The following is a 27,438-nucleotide window of genomic DNA, read 5'->3' on the forward strand; positions in this document are numbered from 1 at the left end:
GTCTTTGTCACGCTTATCGATATTAAGTCAAGCCGAAGGGACGCCAGATCGATGTGGGTTCCCCGTAACCCTCCTTCGGCTTTCGACATGCCCTCTCCCTAGTCCTGGGAGTCCGACAGAGGTCCAGGCCTAGAGGCGTTATGGGGCGGATCTGACGTTCCCTCCTGACGAGAGAGAGGACGTGAAGCGTCCTCTTACCTCTAAAGCTTCTTAGAGGGCGCGAGTCCTTCCGAGAGCTCCAACCTTGCGGGGGAGGACGCCTCGGAGGACGAGAAGCAATCTTCATGATTCGTGCACGTGCACGATCTTTGGCAGCCTTATCCTGCCGAAGGGACGCCAGATCGGTGGGGGGGTTCCCGTAACCCTCCTTCGGTTTTCAACTTGCCCCCTCCCCCCCCCTGGTCCTGGGAGTCCGACAGAGGTTTAGACCTAGAGGCGTTATAGGACCGATCTGACGCCCCTCCACAACACTAGGGCAAAATCAACATCACTACACTCACAACACTGATTGGAGAGCGAGCACTTTTTCAAGCTTACTTGATGTAATCCACAATAATAGAAAGGGCATTACTTCTCACAGAACTTCCTCTAGGCCCGTAAGCCATACCACAGGGTTAGGCAAAATAAAGTCTACTGGAGGTTAGTAGGTTCATTATCCTAACTTCTGTTACTGTGGAGGAAGACCTCCTGATTCTATCACGCTCTAATTTGCGTACATACGAATCATACGTCTCTTTCGGAATCAGTCAACATTACACTAATTACATTGATCTCTCAACAAAGAAAACATGTAAACGTCATGTATACTAAACGAGTGTCTACCGAAGGTTTCGGTAGCCTCCCCTTACCCGTTGCAGACAACAAAATCTGAAACTAGGCTACCTAGATTCAGACATCATATGCAATGAAAAAATTTTAATTAATTTATGATAGCGTATGCCTAGCCACAAATCCAAGTCAATCATTCATAAGTAGGATACTTAAGCGGCTAATGAAGTTTCAAAATCCTAGGCGGAGGTAGTGGAAACAGGTGTTTTCACTACCGCGACAGAGAAAAATCTGAATAGAAAATGGGAATGATTCCTGATATCCGCCTCCCAGCGGCGGGAATGGGTACTAACCACCTGGCCGCCCACTGCGTGTGCCGGGAGTTTTGAAATTCTGTCGGACGTCGGAGAATACAGCTATATATATATCTGACAGGTAAGTTTCATGAACAAATTCACAGATATGAAAAAAACAAGCACACAAATGCAACAATGAGAGCGACAGTTGATAACTTACCGAGTGAATGTGGAAGCCAATCGCAGTGACCAAAAAGGTTGGCAAGAGATGCAAAATTTGAAATAAACCTTGTGAATGCTTGGATTTTTTAAAATGTAATATTTTGCTAATCTAATATATAAGGGGAAGTACTTTACTGAAAGGATACAAATTTTTTTGACTACCTAACTTATACTTAGTCATAAAATATTTACAACTACTTAAATACATGCACTATACACATGCAACTTAACAATGCCCCAAAATATGATAATCTATTCATGGCAGATGATCTGGCAGTGACTTGAAATTCTTAAGAAAATTACATATGCCAGTATAAATTTTACTAGCTTTCCCTTAAACAGTGTACACATTTTGTTCATGGTTTTCAACATGTGAATTTCTTAATATCATACTATAAAGGGCGTAATGTCTGTCTGTCTGTCTGTCTGTCACGGCCAAACGGCTGGTCAGATGGGCATGAACTTGGCAGGGTTATGGTGGGGACCCCTAAGATGGTTTGTAATGGGGTTTCATCCAACCTAACCCCCTCCTTTGTAGGGGGTGGGGGTGAGAAGGGATTCCCTGAAATGGAGCTGTTTCTGGCCATGAAACGAGGCTGGTTATTCCCGTAGACTTCGTTACTTTACGATTTTTCATACATAATTTCTGTACAACTTCCCCGGAGAAAGTAGAGAATATTTCAGCTCGGACACAATAGAAGATGAAAATTATCATCAATATCCGCAAGATTTTTTGAATAACTTAAATCCATCAGGACTGCCAGTGCACAAAATAACGTTGAAGAAGTACTGCCCGGTAATATTGCTTTGATCATAATTGATGAAGTCAGCCAAGGTGACAAACTGTTATTCGAATGTTTGGATTGATCATTGCGTAACATTAGGAAGAATCAAGTGTTGTTTGGAGGAATCTGCGTTCTGTTTGTTGGTGATTGGAAGTAAATTCTTCCCGTTGTGAAACGCGGAAGTCGAGCACAGATAGTAAACGCACCCTTGAAGACATCATACATCTGGAAGTCAGTAACAGAACTGAAACTGTCACTCAACATGAGAGTTCGCAATTCATCCGATGCCACCTTTGCGTCCTATCTCAGAGACATAGGATTAGGGAAATGTTCGTACATTGAGCCTCTGAGAAATACGATTGAAGTTCGCCCTGAATTTGTGCTAGAATCCTCTTCTGTTTCTAATATTTGCAAGTTTGTCTTTGATGGATTAAGTGAGAGTTATGCGGAACCGTCGTGGTTATGTTCGCGAGCTGTAATAGCTTCAACCAACGAAGTCGTCAATAGTGTCAGCGAGCACATGATCAACAACTTCCCCAGAGAAAGTCGCGAATATTTCAGCTCTGACACAATAGAAGATGAAAATTATCATCAATATCGGCAAGGTTTTTTGAATAACTTAAATCCATCGGGACTGCCAGTGCACAACATAACATTGAAGAAGTACTGCCCGGTAATGTTGCTTCGGCATTTCGATTCTGCCAATGGACATTGCAAAGGAACTAGGTACACCGTTATGGAGCTAAACTCCCAAGTTATCGAAAAAGTGATAGCTACGGGCCCTCACACCGGCAAACGTCTGTTCATCCCCCGGGGTTCCTCTGATGACTTCGGACAACCAGTTTCTGTTCCAGTTACAGCACAGGCAGTTTCCCATAAACCTGGCCTTCTCATTCACTGCAAACAAGTCGCAGGGCCAGACTTTGGATCGTGTTGGTGTGTTTCTGCCATCACCCATGTTCAAGCATGGCTAACTGTATGTGGCGATGAGCAGAGCAACTGACTCTGCCAACTTGAAATTAAGTGAAACAAGATCATGGTTTGAATAATGAAGTGAGAAGTACTTCTTTGTCTAAAACAAAAATATATCTTTTACATTTTAATGGAACCTAGAGTGAATGTCTTGTATTTCATAATTCCATAAAATTTTAAACAGTGTGTTGTGGACAGAAGGCTCTATGGTATTTAGGGCCAACAATAGAAAGATTGAGATTGACAGAAGCTCTATGGCATTTAGGGCCATGAATGGAAAGATTTTAGGCTGACAGAAGCTCTATGGTATTTAGGGCCAGAATGCTGATATAGCTTGACAGAGGACTTCAAGGTATTTAAGGCCATGAATGGAGAGATTCAGTTGAAGTCTGAGAAAGCTTGTGGATGGGAGTGTTGAGTATGTAAGGAAAACAATTAAAGCGATGTAAGAAAGAAAAATATCAGTCCAGGAATACTTGTACGATGCTACATGCAGTACTATAAATAATTCACATCACGTGTGCATCTGGGTTCCAGCCCCATCACTTACGACGCTCCCCATTGGCTAGTGATCAGCAAATCACAGGGCTAGAAACTGACCAGTCTGCAGTCTCTCTCAAAGCTTCAGAGAGAGAACATCTTCTCTGCTTCAACACCTGAGGAACTTGTCTTTCAAAAGTTATAACTTTCATTACACCTCAGTTTTACCCAAAGAGATGCAATGTTTCCAAATTTCATCACTAAATGTCACCAAGCCCATGATTTAAGGATTTTAATGATATATGAATTATATACTTCAGTAAACTTAATGCTAAAATATGTATTGTGACACAAACATGAATTTTTAAAATGAAATATAGTCTTTCATTTCTTACAGTGCATTCACCATTTACCGTCTTGTGTTTCATGCAAAATCATTGCTTAAATGTCATGGAAGACAATGCTACAAAAAAATTATAAGTAGGGCTATCAATATGAAAACAACAAGCAAGAGATTAAGAATATTAAGCAGGGATGTGCACAGACAATAGCCTCGTCCATACAACTACCAGCTCTTTACAAAGTCATTTCTAGAGGCATCTCTTGCTTTCGCTTGTTAATCGGGGCCATACTTGAATGACACTTGAGTTTATGTCAGATTTTGTATTATAGTTCCATAAACAAGCCTTGGATTATGTAATGACTGGTCTCCGGCTGTCTGAAATAGAAGGTAACTTCTCTATATAGGTACAGGCAGCTGCACTTTGACTGTTGCAGCGCTCTATCAGGGGCCTCAGAATGGAAAAATAGTTCAAATACGTAATTATAGACTATACACACATTAAAGTAAAAGTATATGTAACTTTTTTTTTGGGGGGGGGGACACTTACAATATTAGAAGTGTAGCTGATTGTATATCGCAAAAAGATAGAATTAAACAATTCAACCACTAACTTATGGAAATCTATGCGTCTGATTCCTTTCATAGTGATTTGATTCACAATTACAAAATGAAACAATTACGCAACAAATTCTGTGGTGGATATGTTTTGTGACTAATTTTAATAGGAACAATATATATATAATACACAGACAAAGCCAGATAGTTGGCAGACGAAACGGACGAACTTATTGGCAAGAATTCACTCGACATCTCTAAATGATGACAACCCTGGTTGCCCTGGCCTATTGTCTGCGCATATCCTGCTTAATATTCTTAATCTTTTGCTTATTTTCATATTGATAGCCATATCTATAATTTGTTGGTAGCATTGTCATCCATGAAATTTAAGCTATGATAATGTATGAAACAAAAGACGATAAATGATGAATACACTGCGAAGTCATGTATGGAATGAAGGAATATATCTTATTTAAAAAATTTCATGTTTATTTCACAAAACATATTTTAGTATTAATTTTACTTAAGTACATAACTTGTATACATAAATCATATATCATTAAAATCCTTGAATCACTGGCTTGACGATGGTTAGTGCTGAAATTGGTAAACACTAATTTTCTTTGGATAAAACTGAGGTCTCATGAAAGTTATAACTTTTCACAGGCATGTTAGTCAGGAGCAGAAACAGGTACTGGTTGACTGCTGGGAAGATACTGCAGAGACATGTACTGGTTGACTGCTGGGAAGATACTGCAGAGACATGTACTGGTTTTGGTCAGTTTCCAGCCCTGTGAATGGCTCATCGCTAGCTATTCAGGAGCAGTGTAACAGACGGGGTTGGATACCAAATGCACCGGTGCTGTGAATTAATTATAGGTGTGGTATACTAACTGGCTTTGTAAGGTATGTCAGAAAGTGGGAAAAGTTCTACAGAAATATGGTAGAGGAATAATAAGTGACTAACTACTTAACATAAAAAAGAAGAATTGAGATAAAATTTTGACTAAGAAACTAAGACAGATAACAGAAAGGCCAAAAGAGATTTTTATTATTATTAGGAAGTTTCATCAAACCATCAAGTTGGATTACTTCTATATATATTATATATATATATATATATATATATATATAATATATATAGGAATAAATATATATATATATATATATATATATATATATATTATAATATATGATATATATATATTATAGTATATTATATCATGTATCTATATATATATATATATATATATATATATATATATATACACACATAAGAGGAGAGAAGAAAGGGTAAAGCAAGAATGGTGTCCAATAAACCGAGAAGTGACTTGCATTATTTACAGAAGCCTAGGGTGGAACAGATAAGGGATTCAGCCACTTCTCCTTCATAGAATGTGTGGTTTTAAATACAAAAGAAACAAAGGTTGATGCTGCCTGTATGAACTGTTGAGTTAAACAGTACACATGGCTTTGGAAGAACTGACAGGCTGAAAAATGTGATTGACACACTAATGGTAAAAAGTCTGGTGCAAATGAAATTATAAATAAGTTTTGAGATGGCTTGGTCTGTGTCACTGGTAAGAGTGAATGATGATGGCATGGCGGTAAGTGTTTATAATTTGTGTTAGGAAGAAGAAGAGGAGGAGGAGGAGGAGAAGAGGACATCCTAGAAAAGGTCTGACAGATGAAATGAAGATATATAATATATATAATATATATATACATATATTATATAAATATGTGATATATATATATATATATATATTATATAAATAAAATCCTTAACATCCAAGTTAGGTGAGCTTGTTTGCAAGCTCAAGGCGAATGGCACAGTGTGTGCATGTATGGTGTGTGTGTGAATGTTTAATTGCATAACTTGGCTAATGTTACAAGAATTACTGGCATAAAGTGTTCATCTAGAATTTTAAAAGTAATCATTATAATCTAAACGTATTCATCTACAATTTAAATGTAAAAAGTATGAATGTGGCAGTAACTGGTGTGATGTTTTTCTCTAGAATCCACCTCCGCAGGGGAAATGACAGGAGTTGAACCTATACTCATGCAGGACGACTACAGCCAAAACTGATGTAATACTGAAGGAAGAAATCTACAAGATAATAAGAAATCTAGTGGAAGATGTAAAGTTATAGATCCACTAGTTCATAGTGTCAACTCCACTCAGGATGGCATCAAACCTCCCAAGATACTGTGCGACTTCAACCTCGTAATTAATATATGAACAAAAACTCATAGGGCTGGGAATCTATTTCACTCTATAACACAACATACACCAGTTTCCAACTCTAATTAATCATCTGGCAAGGAGGTATGTGCATATCCTGAAGCTATATATCTCCTATAGCTAGAGCACTACCTTTTCATAGAGATCCCAAACTGGTCTTGCAAATGTTCCTAAAGGCATCGCCTTCTTGACAAGGAGTCCCTCTTCGCATAATGGCTGTTGACAGGACCATCAATTATGTCATTACAAATGATATTTAAGGGCAGTCCTGCACCTTTGATCAATATACTGGAAGACATACTTCTCAATGTCATCACCAAACAGGTCCACTTCATATGTTTGAAGAGCATGATGTACTAAGATTGATGGTACTGCAATAGACTCCCATCTTGCAATGATCTCTGCAAACTACCTCAAGGGTTGCACTGAGAAAGTTTTTCTGGGAAACATATCATTTGTATTTAGTATCAGTTTGCTGATAGCACCTTTGTGAGGGTCCAGGATCAGAGCAACCTACAACACAAGGATTCCTTTGAAGACATACTTAGTCTACATTTCACTACTGAGAGAAGTAATAATACGTTTGCATCCCTATAGGTCCATCAACTCTGGGCACTGCCTCAACAGTGCCAGAGAGCTCAAAACTTCATTGTCAACCATCGGCACCTTCATCTTCCAAGCTCTTTCTAACTGCTGTGGTTAGGGTATCCAGAAACTTGTACACTATAGCTTTGCTAAATGTACTGTAGGGAGTTTCATTAGGTTGATCATAAACCAAATGTGTAACTGAAATAGTACCTATAGCCATATGACAAGAGCCACTGAAGATGCTAGCATATTAAATGAAATTACAGCTTTACAGGTAACATCCAACCTGTTGATAGTGAAACTGATAAAAAATCCTCTCTAACCCCTTTCCAAGAAAAGTGTTGGGCACCATCTAGCCGAAATCCAGAAATCAATCTGATAAACACACCAGTCAAAGTAACGAATATGGGCCTCATCATGCAACATAAATTGAGAAATAAAAACTTGACTGTCAAAAATAATCTGCTACCTTCAAGAAGGTGCCATTAAGTGGCATGGCCTCCATCTCTCTTTGAAGCTATTAATAGCATGCACAGAGATAGTGGATTATGGAAGTTATAAGAACCATAGACCCTAAATCAATCTTTACAATAACAGGACTTACTTACTTGTACCTATTTTACAAGATCTAAAAAACCATCATGTGCCTTTAAAATAACACTATGCTAGGTAAAACTGAAAACTTCTGTTAAAAAACTATTACACATACAAATAATACTAGGACATTGGTTCGAACTGCATATGTCATTAAAAATATCAACTAAACACATTTCACCTAATTACAAATTTAAAAATACTCTGTACGAGATATAAAAAATTACTTGAACTTTGTTAAAGGGAAAAAAAAATAAAACAAATAAACGGCAAAGTAAGTACAGTACGGTCCCCAATTATGCAAAAATTTGGTCGATCCACGCAGAACTGGAAAATTGCAGATTTCGATACACATAATTTATGGGATTAATTCAATTAGGGCGAAGGCAAATGCAACTAACCCAATCAGGCTTTTTTACTACCCATTTTCAATACATTCTACGTACTATATTGTATTTTTTTTCTAATATGAAATTGTTCTTATGGATTAATAAACATTAAAAAGGTTTTAAGGTTTTAATAAGTTGAAAAAGTTTAAAGTTACACCCAGGACGGTGAAAACTCCCACACGCAAACAATGCCACCATTGGGTGCAAGTGTATTGTACGATAATCCTTTCCTGCTGTAAAAATCTTTAAAAAACCTTTTGGGTGGAATTTCCTCCACCCTTCCTCTGCCAAAAAACCTTCAAACTCCTCTATCTCATCCTCAAGAAGAGTTCTTCTGCAGAAGGAAGGCTTTGTGAACCATTTGAGGTTTTGGAGACTGGCGGATCATGCGTGTCTTCACTCGCGTTAGGCCTAACAAACTTGGTTTTGAGCGCCTTTCTCAGTTTTTTTTTATCTGTCACATTCACTATGTAATTGTTTTCATCTAAATTTACTCCAACATAAAAAACATTCACTATGTAATTGTTTTCATCTAAATTTACTCCAACATAAAAAGAACTGATAAATATTCTCTGTTAATCACTTTTACTAATCATATTCATCAAAATTTACTTCAATAGAAAAAAAATGATATTGTTAAACTACAATAAAGTTTTGTACATACTTACCTGGCAGATATATACTTAGCTATAGTCTCCGACGTTCCGACAGAATTTCAAATCTCGCGGCACACGCGACAGGTAGGTCAGGTGGTCTACCTTACCCGCCGCTGGGTGGCGGGCGTATGAACCAATCTATCTCTCCAGCCAGATTTTTTCTCTTTCACCTGTCTCCTGAGGGGAGGCTGGGTGGGCCATTAGACGTATATATCTGCCAGGTAAGTATGTACAAAACTTTATTGTAGTTTAACAATATCATTTTTGTACATGAACTTCCCTGCCAGATATATACTTAGCTGATTGGCACCCTTGGTGGAGGGTAAGAGACAGCTAAAGTAATAAGGAGAGATAAGAAACAACTGATGTTGTAGGATATAAATAACCTTGGTTCTTACCTGTTCAGGCAGAAGACTTCATTGATATTATCTCTGAGTCTGCGTTGCCTGGAGAGCTACAGCTAGGACGTGACCTGATGCTGAAAGACTCTCGGATCTACCACTGGGATATGTGATCCCTTTGTGTGGTAGAATCCAAGTCGGATCCTGTTAAAGGGAGTTCGTCCCTATCTTAACAGGTCCTAACCACTACTACTGCAAGGAGCCACACTCATCAGACCACCTAACCAAACTACTAAAGATTAGTATTACGACCTAAAGAGATGCCTTCATGCATCCTCTTTAAGGCAACCAACAACAACAAATACAAGGGGGAAAAATTTATACTACTAAACAGGATGAGTTCCAGCTCCCTGCCCCAGCACTGAATCCGCAGATACGTACGGGCCCAAGGCGAAGCATTTTTCGTAAGTGATTCTCACATCACGTAAGTAGTGGTTCGCGAACACTGACTGACATCTCCAGAATGTTGTCTCCATCAGATTTCGCACGGACATATTCTTGTTGAAAGCAAGAGAAGTTGCTATGGCTCTTACTTCGTGTGCTTTCACTTTAAGAAGCCTAAGATGTTCTTCTCTGCAGGATCCGTGTGCTTCTTTGATGAGGCTTCTCAAGAAGAAGGACAATGCGTTCTTCGACAATGGACGAGTAGGGTCTTTTACTGAACACCACAGACCTCTCGGTTGGCTTTCAGTTGCTCTTTTCTTCTAAGGTAGTATTTCACCATTCTCACTGGGCAAAGAGTTCTCTCGGGTTCTTCTCCTACCAAAGAAGATAACCCACGAATCTCGAAGTTCTTGGGCCATGGACTTGATGGGTTCTCATTCTTTGCAAGAAAACCAGGAAGGAAAGAGCAAATGAGAGAGTCCTCCTTAAAACCCACATTACCATCAATCGCCTGAAGCTCACTCACTCTTCTGGCGGAAGCTAGAGCCATCAAAAACAGAGTCTTCCTGGTAAGGTCTCTGAATGAGGCTGAATTAGGGGGTTCAAACCTAGAGGACCCAAGGAATTGAAGGACTACATCCAAATTCCAGCTAGGTGTCTTAGGATACTGCATTTTCGTTGTATTAAACGACCTAATAAGGTCCTGTAGGTCCTTATCTTCCGATAAGTTGAGGCCCCTGTCCTGAAGACATTCGCCAACATACTACGATAGCCTTTAATCGTCGAAACGACTAAGCCACATTCTTGTCTTAAGAATAAAAAGAAGTCTGCAATTTGATTCACAGAGGTACTGGAAGAGGAAACGTTATTCCTCTTGCACCATCTTCTGAAGACATCCCACTTCGATTGGTACACTCGTAATGTGGAAGACCTCCTCGCTCTAGCGATTGCCTTAGCAGCTGCTGACGAAAAGCCTTTCGCTCTGACCAGTTTCTGGACAGTCTGAAGCCAGTCAGACTGAGAGCGGGGAGGTTTTTGTGGTACCTGTTGAAGTGGGGCTGTCTGAGTAGATCGCTCCTTAGAGGAAGCGATCTTGGAAAATCCACTAGCCATTCCAGCACCTCTGTGAACCAATCTTGTGCTGGCCAAAAGGGAGCTATCAAAGTCATCCTCGCGGAATCTGACTCTGCGAACTTTTTTAAAGTCAACCCCAGAATCTTGAAGGGGGGAAACGCGTATACATCGAGTCCTTTCCAATCGAGTAGGAGAGCGTCTATCCCTATTGCTCCTGGATCCGAGATGGGAGAGCAATACAGATCCAGTCTTTTGTTCTTTGCAGTTGCAAACAGGTCTAAGAGAGGCCTGCCCCACAACTTCCAAAGGCTCTGGCAAACATCTTGGTGCAGAGTCCACTCTGTGGGAAGGACCTGATCTTTCCTGCTGAGGAGATCTGCCCTTACATTCCTTTCTCCCTGTACGAATCTGGTGAGAAGTTTTATCCCCCTTTCTTCTGTCCACAGAAGAAGATCTCTTGCTGTTTCGTACAGAGAGAAGGAATGCGTCCCCCCCTGTTTCCTGATGTATGCCAGAGCCGTGGTGTTGTCCGAGTTTATTTGCACAACTGCTCCTGTCACATCTGACTCGAACTCCTTCAGAGCAAGCCACACGGCTATTAGTTCTTTCCTGTTGATGTGCCAGGAAGACTGGTCCCCCATCCAGGTTCCTGACACCTCCTTGGTTCCCAGAGTCGCCCCCCAACCTGTTTCCGACGCATCGGAGAACAACACCAGGCTGGGTTTCTGGGATTGAAGAGGCAGTCCCTGCGAGAACTTGTCGGGATCCGCCCACCATGCTAACTCCTTCTTGATTTGAAGAGTAATTGACAGGGAGAACTTCAAATCCTGAGAAGGACGACTCCAATTCCGATGAAGAAAGAATTGGAGGCGGTCTCAGGTGCAACCTTCCTAGGGAAACAAATTGCTCCAGTGAGGAGAGCGTCCCCAGCAGACTCATCCACTCCCTCACTGTGCATACTTCTTTCCCTAAGAAGGTTGTTACTTTTTCGAGTCCCCGGGCTATCCTCTCCTGTGACGGAAAAGCCCGAAAACTCAGAGAGTTCATCTGGATCCCCAGATAAACGCACTCTTGAGCGGGAATCAGACTTGACTTCTGCAGATTGACCAGAAGTCCTAAGGAATAAGTCAAATCCAGGGTTTTCTTCAAGTCCTTCAGACAACGATCTCTGGAATTGGCCCTTATAAGCCAATCGTCGAGATAGAGCGAAATCCTCACCCCTTCCAGGTGAAGCCATTGTGCCACATTCTCATGATGGCCGTAAAGACTTGGGGGGCCGTGGAGAGGCCAAAACACACAGGGCCCTGAATTGGAAGATTCTTCCCCCCATCATGAATCTTAGAAACTTCCTCGAGGAAGGATGGATTGGTACGTGGAAGTAAGCGTCCTGTAAGTCCAAGGACACCATCCAGTCCCCTGGACGGAGTGCTGCTAACACCGAGGCAGTGGTCTCCATCGTGAACTTCTTCTTTTCGACGAAGAAGTTCAGGGCGCTTACATCCAACACCGGTCTCCATCCCCCTGAGGATTTCGGAACTAGGAACAGGCGGTTGTAAAAGCCTGCCGAAAGATGATCTGCCACTAGTTCGATCGCCTCCTTTTCCAGCATCTGATCTACGCTAGTCGGAGGGCTTGATTCATGATGGGGTCCCTGTATCTGGCCGTCAACTCCCTCGGGGTATTCGTCAAGGGAGGCCTCGAAGAGAACGGGATTAGATAGCCCTTCCTCAAAATTGACAGGGTCCAGGCATCTGCGTCTTTCTGGGCCCAGACTTCTGCAAACTGTAAAAGCCTGGCGCCTACAGTTGTCTGAAGGACTTGAGTCTTACTTGGGAGGTTTGATTGACTTCGTAAAAGTCCTCCCTCTTCTGTTTGGTTTCCGACCTCTGAACGAAGAGGATCTAGAGGTAGATGCCCCTCGAAAGGGGTTCCTGAGAGGTCGGCTTAGCTTTCTTTGTCTTAGTCTGGAAGGTAGGGCGCGGCTTCCTTGCAGACTGTGCTAGAAGGTCCTGCGTAGCTTTGGCAGAGAGAGCCTTCGAAATGTCTTGAACCAGGTGTTTAGGAAACAGCTGTGTAGAGAGAGGGGCAAAAAGCAAAGACGATCTCTGAGCATGTGAGACCGACTTTGTTAAAAATGAGCAAAAAACTGATCTTTTCTTCAAGACCCCTGCTCCAAACAGTGAAGCTATTTCGCTGGCCCCATCTCTCACCGATTTATCCATACAGGATAAGACACAATTCAAATCCTCCGGAGAAAACGTGTCCGGTCCTTGAGTTTTCTTGGCTAGGACTCCGAGGGACCAATCGAGAAAGTTGAAAACTTCCAAGACTCTAAAAATGCCTTTTAGAATGTGATCCATTTCATTCATTGCCCACGTAGTTCTGGCCGAATTCAAAGCTGATCTTCTAGTGGCGTCTACTAGTGCCGAAAAATCTGCGTCAGCTGAAGACGGAAGGCCCAGTCCCAAGGGTTCTCCTGTCTCATACCAAAATCCTGTCCTTCCTGAAAGCTTCGACGGAGGGAAGGCAAACATTGTTTTCGTCTCCCCGCTTCCTCTTTAGTACGCATCCATGAACCGAAACTCTTGAGCGCTTTCTTCATAGAAAGAGTCGGCTTCATTCTCACACACGAAGATCCTTTCGTTGCTTTCGCTGTGGAGAACAACGAGTGTGAGGAGGAGGAGCAGTAGGGCTCAAAGACTCTCCGAACTCCTGAAGGAGAAGTTCTGTGAGCTTCTTGTACGAAGAAACTGTTGCCGATGTATTAGTTTCTTCCTCAGAGGCTTCCTGGTCTTCTTGAGGAGGAGAACGGGGATGAGGATCCTTATGAGAATCCTTAGATGATTTCCTAGCTGGGGTACAGTGCGATGAAGGAGACAAAACGTCTTGAATGAGGAGAAGATTCCAAAGTAGAAAGGCGTACAGGAGAGAACGACGAGTTGTAAAAGAAGGACGCTTATCCGAAAATTCTTGTCTAAACTCGCATTCTCTAGAAAGACCACGTCTATCCCTAGGGAAACTACGAGAGGGAGAGCGCCTGCTAAGATCCTGTCGCCGATCGTGAGGAGAGCGGCTACTAGGCGCCGAGCGCCTATCTGTCACAGGGCGCTTAGTGGAATCCTGGCGCCTACCAAGCGGCGAAACGTTGCTAAAAATAGGGCGCCTTTCAGGAGCAGGGCGCTTTAGAGGCTCTTGATACCTACGAAGCGGAGAGCGGCTGCTACGCTCCGAGCGCTTAAACGAAACAGGGCGTTCTGCGAGATCTTGGTCCTTACCAAGGGGAGAACGTCTGTAAGGCTCCGAGCGCCTAACAGAATCAGGGCGCTTGAGGCGTTCTTGACTTCTAGCAAGAGGAGACCGATCAGGAGTAGGAGTCTCGAGAACGAAGAGCGCCTACTAGGAGAACGAAGCAAACGAGGATCAAGGTGTCTTTCTCCAGGAGAACAGCTACTAAACGAATGACGCTTACCAGGAGCAGGGCTCCTACTAGACTCTTGATGTCTTACAGGGGAGGAGCGAACTCCGTGCGATGAGCGCCTACCAGTCACGTTATCCGACGCCCGACTACAGTAGTCGGAAGGAGAAGTGCGCCTACTTTCAGAAGGGCATTCCCTAGGTTCTCTGAGAAGACGAGGAGAAGAAAGAAGAGACGGAGACGACGAACCAAGTCTTCTATGACCTGAGCGACTCTCTCTTCTTGCACGAACTCTAGAAGAAGGAGAAACAGAAGGGGCTGAGCGTCTACCCGAGGCAGGAATCCGATTTGAGGAAATATCTTCATAGTCCAAGGAGCGCCTATCCGTCGAATGGCGTCTCGACACCTCCGAGCGGGAGTGGTGTTCCTATCGTGAAATGTTACGATGAGTAGAAGAATCCTCAAAAGAAGGAGAACACCGATTACAAGGAGAGCGCTCTTCCGACGAAACGCGCCTCGATCTCTTGATCGGGAGAGACAAATCCTTCCTTCTACGCGATCTCGATGCCAAGGAGTCCGCCAAGGCTGTGATCTGAGCTTGTAGGCCCGCTAGTACTCGAGAAGGAGAGTCCCCAGGATCTTCTTCCGAAGCAAGCTCAGCGCGAGGCGCGGGAGAAGGAGGGCGATCACCGGATCTCCTAGGCTTCTTTGCTTGCAAGGAAGCTACATCAGAAAAGTCTTCTGGGCTGGACGCTAACGTACTGAAGGGAGCCTCCGCAGCCCTCTTCAACGGGCGTGACGCCTCCTTAGAGCTCCACCCACGCTTCGGCGAAGGAGAAGAGGATGACGAAAAACACTGGCGAAGAATATTCTTCTTCTTACGATCCAAGGCAGCCTGGGAGCGAACTTCAGGATCTGCCGAGGGGACGCCTGACCGGTGGGGGCTCTCCCTAGCCCTCCTGCGGCTTTCGACTTTCCTCCTCCACTGGAACTGGGAGTCTGGAAGAGGTCTAGGCCTGGAGGCACTAAGGAGCCGGTCAGACGCACCCTCCACATCACTGGGTACACTGCACTTATCATCACTGACACTACCTTGCTCAGTACGAAGATTCTTGTCTTCCTTAGAACACAAGGAAGCTTTTGAGGCCGCCGCCTCCGAAGACGAATCTACGGCTTCGGTGCGGGGAGCAGGAGCTGAGACCTGTGAGGAAGGTTCTAAAACTACATTAATGTTAGTTTCATTCTCACTCATTCTCGACCTGCTCGAGCTCCTAGAAGAAGCTTTACGTACCCTATCCCTTTCAAGTTTCCTAATATAAGAAGAAAGAGCCTTATATTCATCTTCGTTCAAAACCTCACACTCTTGACACGGGTTACTAAACGAACATTCATTCCCCCTACATTTAACACAGAAAGTGTGAGGGTCCACCGCAGCTTTCGGTAACCTCACCTTACATCCATCGGTCACACATACTCTAAACAAAACCGGAGTTTTGGAAACAGAATCAAAATCAGACATTCTACAGGAAAATCCAGCGCAAAGTCAATAACGGTCCACAATCAGCGTATGCCAAGCCAACATAGAGCGAATACGTCACCAAAATGTTCAAATCAATCTCCAGGCAAGCGAGAAATGAAGAATATATCGGAAGAAACGACAACAGTTGTTATCGCTTCAGCGACAGAAAAAAATCTGGCTGGAGAGATAGATTGGTTCATACGCCCGCCACCCAGCGGCGGGTAAGGTAGACCACCTGACCTACCTGTCGCGTGTGCCGCGAGATTTGAAATTCTGTCGGAACGTCGGAGACTATAGCTAAGTATATATCTGGCAGGGAAGTTCATGTACAAAAATAAATGATCACATGTCAAAAGTTAGTCAAAGCAAGTTAACCTATACAGAAAAAATTCTTACTTCATGTTAAGCAATGACAGATTTCAAGCTGTCAACTGCTGCCAAAATGGAGGACACGGCACACAATGTTTAGCTGGTGGCCAATTGCACAGTTGCTCTTTCCTTCGTCCTTTAACTTAAACCCTTAATGGACGGATTGATCCTTGGGGAATAGTAATACATAACAGGTGGGTGGAGGACGGATTGATCCTGTAGTTAAACAATATTATGCACCATCAATTTGGAAAGAATCGGACGGGAAAGAGCTGCCAATACTTTTATAGCCCATAAATTCATTTATGGCACCTTTTATACTGACTAAGATCACAAGTGTGGGCGTCTCAGGACTTCAGTAGCACGTGTGACTTGAAGGGGGAATGTTCAGTGTCTCTCTTTTAGAGACAAGGGATTATAAATAAGTCATTTTCAACTTCTCGTGGAAGGTATGGAAATTTTTTTAGAATTTGCATATCTTTCTATTTCCAATGTCTTTTTTTTTTCTTCTTCTTTTTTTCATAAATTGGCCGACCTCAAAGTTTACCCGACCTGAGGAGCTGCATATTGATATATTTACCCATCCAGTAAGGGTAAGGACAAGTTTTCAGTTTTGACTTCTGGGTAGATGCATACATCATGCAGATGATCAGAATACACTTTGCAGATCTGAATAACAGGTATGGCGATGATGATGATACCGATAATTCATACACACTGCGCTATAATGTCACAAATGCGTGAGGTCTTAACAAATGGCTGAGCAGGAAATCTTTTTCTCACATCCCCCCCTTCTCTCAGACACCAGCAATGGGGGCCCCCCCCAAAAAAAACAGTAGATTTTATGCGTTTTGTGGCATGTGACTCTCAGACTTTGAATGGCTTCGCAGATATAGAGAATCTATTTTTGAGAACTAGCGACCACATAATAGGGGAATCGCACAATCCGATCACGCATATTTCGGGACCGTACTGTATGTATATAAAGGGCAGGAGCAAGGATTTTAAAAAATTGTGAATGTAAAAAAAACACCCAGGTTTTCAAAGACATATTAAAAGAACACTAAAAATCAAGAATAAAAATCATGGGTCTACTAAATCTCAGCTTGAATTTTCTCAAAAAAACATGTCAGGGTGATACAAACTTACCAACAATGACAAGCAATTTACAAAAAGTGCGCTGTGTACTGCATAGCATGATAAAAGAACACTAGTAATGTTTAAAAATATGTAAGTGCAAAAGCAGGAATTAAATCCCAACCATTCCAAAATAAATTGAATGAACATTCTTTTGTGTGTTAAATCAAACCAATACACCTCAGACAACTGACATCAAATTTTCTTATTAGACAGACAAATAAATGCAAATTACCAGTTCTTTTTTCTTTCCTAGATTCTGGCGTAACAGTAGGCACAGAGTCGACAGATCCCAAGTCAATTGTTAGATCAGGAAGGCTGTCTTCACTGTCATGACTGTTATCCTCTCTACTCTTCCTAACTCTATCATCACCTGAGGAGAAGAAACTGTATTTAAAATATCTAGAAATTATCTTCACCTTAATTTTTAAAATATGCTCTTGCCTGAATGCCTCCTATAAAAAATGAATCTTTCAGGCTTCTCACCTATCTAACATGGTAAACAATTAACTCTGTGCTTTTTCACTTTTTCCTGACACTGCGCTCTTCCTGACAGTACCTCAGATTCTGTCAAGTCTTAGAAGTTTCCGAAAAATAAAAATTGATAAAATTCTCGATGAAATAAGGATGAGAGCATTATGAATCAATTCATTTATATGAGAGTAACAAAATAATGCAAATGGACATTTTTTACAGCTGTTCTCCTGCTTCATACTACATAACAGAAATAGCTCGGGCAACAATTCCCAAGCATTACAACAGTACTATAATCAAAATGATAATACAGAATAAAGTGAATGGTTTGAACAACTGAATGGTTTTAAAACCCCACATATCAAATAAGAAAATCGGCAGCATCATTAGTTCCTCATGAGGTAGATGAAGTTTCAATAGATTTCAATGACAAATCCTCTAGTTGGTTTACGTATTTTTATAGATGATTAACCAAACCACCAAGATTCATAATAAAGATGAATTTTTGGGCCTCCCAGGATTAATGAAAATGTATCAGCTCCAACATAGGTGAAAGGCTTCAAGTACACTATGAATTCTTCAATGTAGTACACTGACAATTGCAAAACAAAGGTTTATTCCAGTTTCAAAATAAAGTTTCTTAACAATGAGTGGAATTTGATAGCCAAACACCTCGGCACCTTTTAAAAAAGTGCATTCTAATCTTTAGTGAATCTAAATATCAAGCCACCTAATGGATATTCTTAAAAAAATTAAAAAATACTGAAAACATTGTTATATAAAAATGCATAATAAAGTAAAAATAAGTAGAAATTCTAATATACAAAACTCAAACTCACTCACAAACATGCGCACACAACATATATACGTGTGTTTGACTGAGCCGGGTTGAGGATAGCTGTTAGAAACATCAACCTCACATTTACGTATCTACGTAGTACATATATGTAATTGTAATAGCCACAATACACTTTTAACTTCTCAAATTCTTCACACCTTTTTTGGTTCGCTTGTCACTACAAAGCTTTAAGATCCAAGCGCAAGATAAATGAAGACATTATAATGTCCGGTAACGGGAAACAAACCCAGGTACCATAATCACGAGGTAATATTGTCGACCTGACCACGAGAAGGATAAAAGTCTATTGCCTCTCATACTTACAAACACCTGTCATTTCCAGATTTTTTTTGAGCTGGAATAGACCCATCCTCACCATCATAACCAAGTGGGCAATCGTTTCAACTACCGGACATCATAGTCTTCATATATCTTGCTCTTCGGTCTTAAGGCTTTGTAGTGGCAAGCGAATCCCAAAAAAAACATGAAGAATTTTAGAAGTTAAGAGGGAACTGTGGCTATTACAATTACATATGTATCAGGTAAAAAGTGACCAGTAGATTCTACTTTATACTGTATATATATATTATATACATACATATGATCTTTATCAATGAATTAATAAAATTACAAAATACAACCAAATTAATTTCATAAATGACCACTGAAAGAATTTTACCAATAACTTTTACCAGACATAAATAATCATTCACTGCACACTACCACTTCTAAGCTGACTCACACTAAGGAGTCTGTCCCACTGAGCTTCTATTTAAGATTTCTGATTAAATTAAATATTACATACAAATAAACTATTTACCAGATGGTTGGGAATATAATTTTCTATGATCTGACCTAACATGTGAAAATTCTCTAGCTTTGTGCTTATACAATTTGTATTTGCAAGCTTTAATGCAAAATGAAGTATGCATGTATGCATGTGTGTATAAAGCCAGACCCAGGTCATTTATTTTTTGGAAATAACTAGGTGTTTGAGATATCTCTGGAAAGCTTATACTACTTTGGCCTATTAGATAAGCCAGCTCTTTAAGCAAATCGCATGGTGGGCAAGGTCATGAAGTCAGGTCAAAGGTTAAATACAAGACAAGTTTTTTCATCTCAATAACCGTTACATATATTTCTTTTCAATATAAAGTAAAATACAGCAGCTCACCTGGATAATGGATAAAAACGTCTGAGCTGATCCCACTATAAAAGAAACTCCGATATTTTGTTGTAAATATATCCGTGAAAGGTTTTTTGCTTCCAGGTATATTTATACCCTGTATCCCTTAAACTACTGTAAAACACTTACAACTGTCTATTTTAACTGTTCACTGCATAATTTGATAGTACTAACAAAAATACATGATAAATAATCCCAAACCACCAAGAGTCATCTTTTAGCAAGCTGTGATAAAGCTTATATATATATGTATATATATTATATACTCAAAAAGTAAGATACAGTGGACCACCTGTATTCGTGTTCTCCGGATTCGCGGACTCACACATTCACAGATTATTCGCGGAAAATTCGCACATTCGCGGTATTTTTCTATGAGAAATATCCACAATTTCCAGGTTTTTTTTTTTTTTAAATCAATTTCATCATAAAATATTCAAGATATTTTCCTTATACATTATAAAGAATTTATTTGGCTAATTATTGACCTTTTCAGATATAGGATTACTTCGTTTGTGTGAGAGCAAAGACTGACCACGGGTGTAGTATGCGGTTGCACCAGGCGCAACCGCATACTACACCCGTGGTCAGTTTTTGCTCTCACACAAACGAAGTAATCCTATATTTGAAAAGGTCAATAATTAGCCAAATAAATTCTTTATAATGTATAAGGAAAATATCTTAAATATAGAAATAAATAAAATAGGTAACTATAATTTTAACAATGCTATAAAGCTGGCTATATCCAATGTTTATGGCAATTTTTTTATTCAATACTGGTCCTAGGTACAGTAAATCAACACTTACTTTATTTGTAATTCAAACCCATATATCTTTATTTCCACAAAACAAATTAAAATTATATAAAATGTTGCCTTATATGCAATTTAAATTGACATGTTGATTTTTAGCACCACTTTGCTACTAAATAAATCGATACAGTGGAACCTCGACATATGAAAGTCCCAACTTACGAAAAATCCAAGTTATGAAAGCAAAGACGAAGATTTTTTTTGCCTCTGCATACGAAAATAATTCAGGTTATGAAAGGGTGTTACTGTAAAGTCCCGAGATTTACCCAGACCACCAAGAACAATTTTAAAACTCGCGCACCTCTAACTCTGAACTTGCCACCATCCTCCCACTCTCCCTGATGCTAGTCACCGCCGTAAGATCCTGCTCTCCTATTGGTCAGCATCTATCCCATCATGCTCTATGTCGCACCAGCGTTATCGTACACATGCGGAATTCGTTCATTCACATATACGATTTAGTTTGTTAACGTAAATTCGTGTTAGTGATTTCGCTTTGTACTTTATCGTGTTGTGTGAGAACTTAATTAGTAACTTAATTATAGTCATGGGTCCCCAGAAAGTTGAAGTTCACGCAAAGAAGAGGACGCTTTCTATGGAGACAAAGATGGAGATAATCAAGAAGTATGAGGCTGGCATGCTGTTGTGTGTGATCGCTGAGGAATACGGCCGAACTCCATCGACGATAGGCACCATCCTTAACCAGAAGGAAGCCATCAAAGCAGCTACACCTTCCAAGGGCATGACTATTTTGTCCAACAAGAGGAGCCACGTGCATGATGAGATGGAGAGGCTGCTTCTTGTATGGGTTAACGACAAAGAAATCGCTGGCAATACGATAACCGAGATGGCAATCTGCCACAAGGCCAGCGCTATTTTCCACGATTTGATTGCCCAGGCCGAAGACGGCGGAGGAGAAGGGACATCGACGCCAACCCCAGACTTCAAGGCTTCTCGTGGGTGGTTTGAAAAATTCCGGGAACGGACTGGCATCCATTCGGTGGTGCGGCATGGGGAGGCTGCCAGCTCGGACACGAAAGCAGCCGAAGCCTTTATTAAGACGTTCAACGAGACGACGATCAACGAAGGCTACAGTTCTCAGCAAGTCTTCAACTGTGACGAGACTAGCCTTTTTTGGAAAAAAAAAAAAAACCCTCGTCGGACGTACATCACGGAGGAAGAGAAGACGCTACCCGGGCATAAGCCTATGAAAGACAGGCTTACACTCGCACTATGTTCCAATGCCAGTGTGGATTGTAAAGTCAAGCCCCTACTTGTCTATCATTTGGAGACTCCTCAAGCCTTCAAGGCCCACAAAGTGCTTATGGAGAAGCTTCCGGTGATGTGGAGGGCTAATAGGTTTACTGCATTACCAGAAGAAATATCAGTAGAGGACAGTACTCTGAATATCAACAAATGTGTACTCTTGAGAAGTCAGAATCTAGTTCAATCTGCCACAACTTGTGATGTCTTTCCAAAGGTGTGCATATTTTGCAACATGACTCGAAAACTGAAAAAACAAAAGGAACTACTTCTCATCTGCTGTGAGTATGACAGTTCAGGGTTAAAGCTGCTGCTTAAGTTCTTAAGGACCAAATAATGTTGGCAATAATTGGAAATATTGGCTTTTATTTCAAAGAGGTTGAATATCACAACAAACTTAAAAGAAACTAGTACTTAAACAAAGCCCATATGGCCTCAAAGCCTGCTAAGAGAATATCTGTGAACAGTGCTCAGTAGAAAGCATTTCAATACTAGAGTCCTTACATTCAGTCATCAGTTACTGACAATAATAGTCCAAAACACTTAACTTCATTACTCCAGCATTTTTGTCAATACCTTGATAAATTATCTGTAGATTTAGGGGACAAAATTGTAAAACATTTTGGTAACAAAGTTAGCCTAGAAATGATGTGTAAGAAATGACATATTTTTAATAAACTTGTATTTTTCATAGCTAATAACCTTTGGTCTTAACAATAGGATAAATCTTCAAGCACCAGCTGGAAACCAGTTAAAAATAATGAAAGATTGTAAATGCAAGGAATCTGTGGCACCTGGCATCCAATGCGTAGTTGAGGTGGAAGCAAGTCGAGAGAGTGCACTTGAATCCAGTGATGCATCATTCTTTCTTCCAACCCAAGATGGAACGTACAGAAGGGATTAATTTTACAACATTAAGGATGGCTGATCTCAAGAGTATAAGCTGAATTTTAAACTTGTCAGAAGAATTGCAGTTTATTACTGCCCTTCAAAATGCCTCCTCCTTGTACAGTGATTTAACCCTTGCTTCTTACACATTTCTAGGCTAACTTTGTCACCAAAATATTTTACCATTATGTCCCCTAAAGTTTTAGCAGTTGAATGAGTACAGCTACTTCTATTTCAATGTATAATTTATCAAGGTATTGCCAATAATACCGGAGTAATGAAGTTATGCCTTCTGGATAATTATTATCAATATAACTGATGGCTGAATGTAAGCAGTCCAGTACTAAAATGCTTTCTTATGAGCATCGTTCACAGACATTCTTTTAGCAGGCTGTGAGGCCATATGGGCTTTGTTTAACCCTTACTGGATGGGTAAATATATCAATACAGGTGGTCCCCAATTATCAGCTGCTTTGCTCTATGGCGGTTTTTGAAAATATTCATTAAAAAATAAGGGCGCCATAAAGCGAAAATCGCCATTAACCCTTAAACGCCTATTGGACGTATTTTACGTCGGGATAAATTGTCTTTTGGGTGCCGACCGAACGTAATTTACGGCGACATAGAAAAGTATTTTTAAAAATTCGCGGGAAAATACTTATAGGCCTACCAGCCGAAAACATTTGTATCACGCGCCTTGGGGGATGCTGGGAGTTCACGGATCAAGGTGTTGTTTTGTTTACAGTCGTTACGCAGGCACGCAAGCGTGAATTTCTTTCTTATCGCACTAAAAAGTATCAGTGACACATCTCAGAAATTATTTCGTCACTTTGACATAATTTTTGAACCATTTTAAATTAGCCGTTACATGGAGCATTATATATGAAAATGTGCGCATTTTCATTTAAAATAAAAATAAAAAATATTCACGATTGTAGCTTTTATCAGTTTTGAAATATTTTCATATAAATAACGATAAGTGCCAAAATTTCAACCTTCGGTCAACTTTGACTCGACCGAAATGGTCGAAAAACGCAATTGTAAGCTAAAACTCTTATATTTTAGTAATATTCAATCATTTACCTTCACTTTACAACAAATTGGAAGTCTCTAGCACAATATTTCGATTTATGGTGAATTTATGAAAAAAACTTTTTCCTTACGTCCGCGCGGTAACTTCCAAAAAAATTATACGTGCGATTGTCGTAATGTTTGCACCATTTTAAATTAGCCGTCACATAAAGTTTTATATATGGAAATGTGCGCAATTTCATGCACAATACAACTAAAAACAACCCATGGTTGTAGCTTTTATCAGTTTTGAAATATTTTCATATAAATAACGATAAGTGGCAAACTTTCAACCTTCGGTCAACTTTGACTCTACTGAAATGGTAAAAAAACGCAATTGTAAGCTAAAACTCTTATATTCTAGTAATAGTCAATCATTTACCTTCATTTTGCAACAAATTGGAAGTCTCTAGCACAATATTTCGATTTATGGTGAATTTATAAAAAAAAAAAAAAATAAAAATAAAAAAAAATAAAAATTCCTTACGTCCGCGTGGTAATCTTCCGAAAAAATCATACGTGCGATTGTCGTAATGTTTGCACCATTTTAAATTAGCCATTACATAAAGTTTTATATATGAAAATGCGCGCAATTTCATGTAGAATACAACAAAAAATAATTGAAGGTTGTAGCTTCTCTGATTTCCGAAATATTTGCATATAAATCACAATAAATAGAAAAAAACCACGTTCGGTCAACTTTGACTACCAAAATGGTTGAAAAACGCAAATGTAAGCTAAAACTCTTATAGTCTAGTAATATTCAGTCATTTTTCTTCATTTTGAAACAAATTCAAAGTCTCTAGCACAATATTTAGATTTATGGTGAATTAAAAAAAAAAATTTCCTTCCCTCCCGAATTCTCCGCCAAAAATCTCCGAAATGCGTAAGTCGCATTCTCGGAATATTTGCTTAGTTTCATATTAGGCATTTCATAGTTTTATATATGAAAATGTGCGCAATTTCCTGTAGAATACAACAAAAATAAATGAAGGTTGTAGCTTTTCTCATTTCTGAAATATTTGTATATAAAAAAAAAAATATATAAAAAATTCGACATTCGGTCAACTTTAACTCGTCTGAAATGGTCAAAACCTGCAACTGTAAGCTAAAACTCTTACAGTATAGTATTATTCAATCATTTATCTTCATTTTGAAATAAATTGGAAGTCTCTAGAACAATATTTAGATTTATGGTGAATTTTTGAAAAAAACATTTTTTTTACATTTGCGCATTACGAATTCATGCATCATTTTGTGATAATATTTTCTCTGTGTTGCTTTGATTGTTTTACAATGTGTTATATACCAAAATGATTGCAATTTAGTTTACAATACAACAACAAAAAATTAACTCGTTAGCTTTAACCGTTTTGCTCACTGCACGATTTGAATACAATTATATATGAAATTTTGTTTTCGCGCTATCATATATCGCATTATTTTTATATGATAATGATATTTTTTTTTATTTCTGATGGTTGCATACTAAACATCAGGCAATGGCAAAAAATGGAGCCAAAAATGAACTCTTAATCTTGAAAACTAAGCGCGCTGTGATTTTTTGAAAAAAAATTATTTTCCGTTTCGGTGCTCACTCCGAGACCCCCTAGGCATACGGGAGATGATTTTTATTATACCCTTTAGGCGTTTAAGGGTTAAGCGAAGCATGAAAGTCTAAGGGAGTAAAACATAGTTATGGTGCTGAGACTCTTATGGCGCTGATAACTGCTTATGGTGCCATAAGAGTATGTTTTACTTCCTTAGACTTTCATTTTTTGCTTAATGGTGCCGAAGCCAGGAACAGAACCCCTCCCAATAACCGGGGACCTCCTGCATGCAGCTCCTCAGGGCATGTAAACTTTGAGATTGGCCAATTTATGAAAAAAACACATCATTGGAAAGAGGAGGATATGCAAATGTATACGGGAAAGAAAAAAAATTCTAAAAAATTTTCCCTATCTCCCATGAAAAGTTGAAAATTACTATTTACAACAACTTGTAGGGCCTCTTTCACAAGACAATTATAAATTTTCCCAATTTATGTTTTTTCTAATAAATAATTTTATTTTATTTTGTAAAATTATAATTACCACTCAAACAATATCAAAACAGATAAGAAATAATATTACTAGCAAATTCTTAGCATATTTGTTGAAAAATATCTAAGTAAATTTACGGAGAATGAAGATTCAGTAACTTTTTTTTTACTTCTACATGTTTTTTTCTTATATTTCCTTGCACTTCTCTTTGTAAAATTACATTTACAACCCAATTTGTGGTTTTAGCCAATGTAAAAGTTGCCATTAGTGAATTTATGTGCTATCGCATTACTGGCACCTCTTTCCCCCCCGATTCTTTCCAAATTGATGGGGCTTAATATTGTTTACCTACAGGGCCAATCCCTCCACCACCCCAAAACCTGATATTACTACTCGAGAGGATCAATCTCTCCATCAAGGGTTAAGACATCTCTTTTGTAATCATTGTGGTATTCAACCTCTTTGGAATAAAAGCCCATACTTCCAATTTTTGCCAACATTATTTGGTCATCAAGAACTTCAGCAGCTTCTATAACCCTAAACTCTGAGCTGTCATACTCACAGCTGATAAGAGGTAGTTCCTTCCATTTTTTCTGCTTTTGAGTTAAGTTGAAAATTATGTACACCTTTGGAAGGACACCACAAATTGTGCCAAATAGAATTAGATTCTGATTAAAGAGCAGACTGGCCATGCTGACAAGTGGAATTTGAGTTAAGTCACTTGCTGTGCTTTGCATTGCTGTCCCCATATATAACAAATGAATCCTGTGACTGAGCCATACAAATCCTCTCTAAGAGGTAGTCATATATAGAATTGTCAATATTTAGATAGCAGTAAAACAGTAAATAAGTATTGTAGAACTACTGAAAATCTTAAAACAAAGAACTTCATGGCAACTACACTCCATGTTTTTCTGATGACAGAGAAGTCATCAAGACTTAATGTATACAGCTATACCTTGCACAAGTAGGATTTTACAATGATAAATAAATTCAGCCCCATCAGACCTTGGGATTAAAACCTCAATCTTTGAAATGTTACTACTTACAAGTTCTCAGATAAATATTATATTATTATATAAAATAAGGTTGCGCATATACTAATCCAGTAATCATATAGCTATAGTTTTCCACGTACGGCAACCTAAATTCAAATTTTGCTGGTACTGCTTCGATTGCTCAGTGTTTTTGTATATGAGACTTACCCAGTAATTATATAGCTGAACCCACATTAAGAGGTGGTGGGATCATGGGCATATTCAAGTCCAAAGCATTAAGTCATGTAATGAATTTGAAATAGAAAAGTTGCTATCATTGGAAAAACAATGCTTGTCATTCCTATCAGTTAAGAAAGCTATTGCAGATGAATACTGCCTCTGGTTGGTGCTTATCTTAACTTGTGGTGGCGTGGCAGTAGAGCCAAGGGTCACCTCCTACTTAGGGGGAACTTTGCAGCAAGGGGAATGCTCTTGTGGCTACCAAGGTATGAAAGGTGTCCGCCCTTGCCCTGGGCACAGCACCAAAATAGAAACAACTAGAAAACACTAACAACTACACTGAAATAAAGTCATGACCCATCCACTGAGAGTGGTGGGTGCTTCAGGTACACTGTATCCCCTGGCTCTCCAAACTCAGCACCTTACTGAAAAGGTGAAGAGATAATAGA

At 39.8% G+C, this 27,438-nt stretch overlaps 1 pseudogene; it reads right to left on the reverse strand.

The window, feature by feature from the left end:
* LOC135217020 (E3 ubiquitin-protein ligase TRIM33-like) overlaps positions 1–27,438 on the reverse strand; it is a 361,157-nt pseudogene that overhangs the window by 109,117 nt on the left and 224,602 nt on the right.

This window comes from Macrobrachium nipponense, chromosome 19, assembly GCF_015104395.2.
Source record: "Macrobrachium nipponense isolate FS-2020 chromosome 19, ASM1510439v2, whole genome shotgun sequence".
In the NCBI taxonomy this organism is placed as follows: Eukaryota; Metazoa; Arthropoda; class Malacostraca; order Decapoda; family Palaemonidae; genus Macrobrachium; species Macrobrachium nipponense.